The sequence below is a fragment of the Garra rufa genome, chromosome 19 (genome assembly GCF_049309525.1).
Source record: "Garra rufa chromosome 19, GarRuf1.0, whole genome shotgun sequence".
Lineage (NCBI taxonomy): Eukaryota > Metazoa > Chordata > Actinopteri > Cypriniformes > Cyprinidae > Garra > Garra rufa.
In genome coordinates this window covers 23140351-23143913 of record NC_133379.1, presented here as the reverse complement: position 1 = coordinate 23143913, position 3563 = coordinate 23140351, and positions in this window count along the sequence as shown.

Sequence of the window (3563 nt, the reverse complement as noted above, 5' to 3'; positions counted from 1 at the left end):
GGATTTCCTAGATTAGTTCAGCCTTGATTATGGCAGAACAGTCTTATTAACTGCAGCTATCTGAGGCTAGCTGTGTGTTAATTCTTCTCCCTTTAGGGTCTGGAGACTTTCGGTCAGTTTTCGCCTCTGGTGGTCCTTCCTACACACAGATATCTGAGGATGTCTGTGTGTTGGCTTACTGAATGCTCCCCTTTGGGGTTTTTTGGGCATTTTACTTTAAGTTCTTGCCTAGATGGTGCTGTCTCCCCTGCTAGGGTTTTATGTAGACAGCCCACTCTGTTGGTTTGGGCTGCTTTTGGGAGGAGTAACCAGAGGTCTTTCACTGATCTGTTAGTTTTCCCAGGCTCATTGGACTAGGTAGAACACTGCCTTTAAGTCCTTCATTCCATGAAGGCCCAGGTCTAAGCCCCAACAACACAAGCTCCCTGCACGCTACCTTGAACCTATAAATTCTTAGCGGTTCTTATGTCCCATAAGAACCTCCATTTTTGATGGTCCAGATTTTAACTCCTTAAACAGGTTTTGTTTAAGTTTGAGTTAAATGCAGATCACTTATGGGTAAGTACGATCCATTTTTTTCTTTTTAATAAAAGAAAAGGAACATCATACTGTCTCAGGCCTGTGTGTTGTGTTTTTGTTTCTCAGAGAAAAATATGACGAGTCTACGACAGATGCTCCCCCTCTGATCCTACGGATTATGGTTACGGCAGTGTTCGTCCTCTCTATGCCACAGGCCGTGCGGTAAACCACCCTTACAGCATATGTTGGACATAGGACTTATGTCCTCTTCAAGGTAAGCTCCCTAAGTTTCTTTCTTAGGATTGGCCTTGGCATGTTTAACGCTGTCCTTTGTAGACCTTTTCTGAGAATCCCTCTTCCAGACCCTCTCTGTGGACTCCAGATCCTGGAGTGATCTCATCAGCTGGAGGTTCTTTCCAGCACCTCCTGAGTTTTTTGTCTCCAAGGAGCAATTTCTCAGTCCTCCAGTTCCTATTCTGGGGAATTTATGTCCTGTTGAGACAGGAACATGAGTCCACCTAGACTGGGGTCAGTCGATCCCCCTGTTAGCCCGAGGGCAGGGTCGGTTCGACCTAAGTAGTACTCCCTTTTCCGCGGAAAGGGTTTTATTCAGAGTACTGCTTTCGCTGATAAAGCCAGGTTTTCCTCCCGGTTATCTGGGTTAGGAGCCTGTCCTTCCTGTTCAGGTTGATTCTCATTCTTCAGGCCCCATGCACGAGCTGGGCTCTCCCCTTTCCGAGGAAAGGGTTCGTAATGAGCGGAGTGGCTGGAGTGGCGTTCCTCCCTGGCCTTCAGGGTTAGGAGCCTGTCCTCACGATTTCCAGAAGCTGACCCCTTCTCTGGGCCTAAGATGACATTGGTAACTCCCCTTTCTGCGTAAAGGGTCTACTCAGAGTACCATTCTCACCAACATAGCCAGGCTTTCCTTCCTGTTCTTGGGTTTAGCAGCCTGTCCCTCTTGTCCAGGCTGATTCTCACTCTTCAGGCCTCACGCACGAGCTGGGCTCTCCCCTTTGCGAGGAAAGGGTCCCTAATGAGCGCCCCCTCGGCTGGATGGGCACGCACGAGCTGGGCTCTCCCCTTTCTGAGGAAAGGGTCCCCAATGATCGCCCCCTCGTCAGGACGGGCGTTCCTCCCTGGCCTTCGGGGTTAGGAGTCTGTCCTCATGACTAACCAGGAGCTCTCCCTTCTCAGGGCCTTGAGGTGACTTTGGTAGCTCCCCTTTCTGCGGAAAGGGTCCTCTCAGAGCACCATCCTCTGGCGGGTTTTGGTATTCCTCCCTGTCCTCAGGGTTTGGAACCTACCCTTGTTATGCTTGAGACAGGACCTCTGAGCATAGAAGTCTCTTCGACAGCAGCAGCTCACCTTAATTCAAGGTTCGTCAGTAGCACCACTGTCGTATGGCAAGATTCCCCTTTTGTTGGGTAGAGTCTGTCACCAGGCTTCCTGAGTCAAGCATGATTGCTCCTCTTTGAGAAGGGTTTCACTTAAGAGCACTGCTCCTGGCGGGAGAAGTAAGCTCCCCTTCTGAAGAAGGGTGAAATCTGAGCGCTACTTCCTGGCAGGCGGGTTTTCCTCTCTGTTAATCAGGGTTAGGAGCCTGTCTGTACCTGACTTCCGGGTCGAGTATAAGCTCCCCTTCAGGCTTCATGACTAGCTAGGAGCTCCCCCTTTTCAGGGCCTCGAGATGACTTTGGCTGCTCCCCTTTCTGTGGAAAGGGTCCTATTAGAACACCACTCTCTGGCGGGTGTTGGTATTCCTCCCTGTCTTTCAGGGTTTTGGAGCCTACCCTTGACGTTGCTAGAATCAAGAGCTTCTTACATAGAAGTCTCTTCAGGCTGCTGGCAGCTCACCTTATTCAAGGTTCCTTCAAAGCAGCACCATGCCGTATAGCGAATTTCTCCCTTTTTTCCAAATCCACATAAGTGGTAAGTTCCCACCGAGTTTCTGGGTTCTTTTCTAAAATCCTATATGGTATGGGTTACACGGTCCTTCGTTCCCATTCTTGAGTTGGTTTTAAAACCCCGGTCGCCCTGGGCCCAACTCCACTCGATATCACCTTAGATATCTCCTGACCATCAGTTATCCAGGGTGTGTTACCTGATGGTAACCCCTGCTAGAACGGTTTCTGTCCTAGGACAGGTCTGCTAGTCTCTATCTGTGAGTCAGTTCACCGAGGGAACTAGACTCGGTAGTATTGGCAGTTCCTGTTCTAAATAAGTCTAAGTTTATACTTAGCTGTTTCTCCTGAAGGAATCGCTTGATTCCAAGCCTGAGCTGTGCCCTGGGTCCTTTGACCCATCCAGGTAAGTGGGTAACAGTTCAGGCCATTGGCCATGGGGGATAAACGTTCCAACAGCCGTCACCACGTCCTAATTGGGGCAATTCTTCTCAGAATTAATGCTTAGTGCTGGCTGTCATAGCATGCACTCCCCTCAGCATGGAAGCGTGGGTATAACCATTCCCCAATAGCGACCCCTAGGGGACGCGGTGAGAGTTCCCTTGGAAGGGAACGTCTCTAGGTTATGTATGTAACCATGGTTCCCTGAGAAGGGAACGAGACACCGCGTCCCCTACACTTTCTTGCCATGCTTCGGACGAGAAGTTTCAGACGTTGAAGCGGATGTGTTTACACCGGCGCCTCTTTATACAGTGACGCCCGGTAGTGACGCACCAGCAGCGGCGGTCGTGCCGCGGTGACGTCATACGCTGCCACCGGCCATTTCATGTAGTTTTTTCATATGCATTCTTCAGACACGAGTCACGCTGCGGCGTTCCCCAATAGCGACCCCTAGGGGACGCGGTGTCTCGTTCCCTTCTCAGGGAACCATGGTTACATACGTAACATAGAGACGTTTTCATTGATTAAAATAAAGCTGAAAAAAAAGTAGACGAAAAGTTAAAGCTGAAGTACTGAAATAACCAGAAATAAACAGAACCCCTTTACAATTACAAAATCTAAAATTAATGTCTTGAAGTTTCAACAGCCAAAATGTTGTGCAAAACATATGTGCATGTGAAAGGATACAGTGGACACATAAAA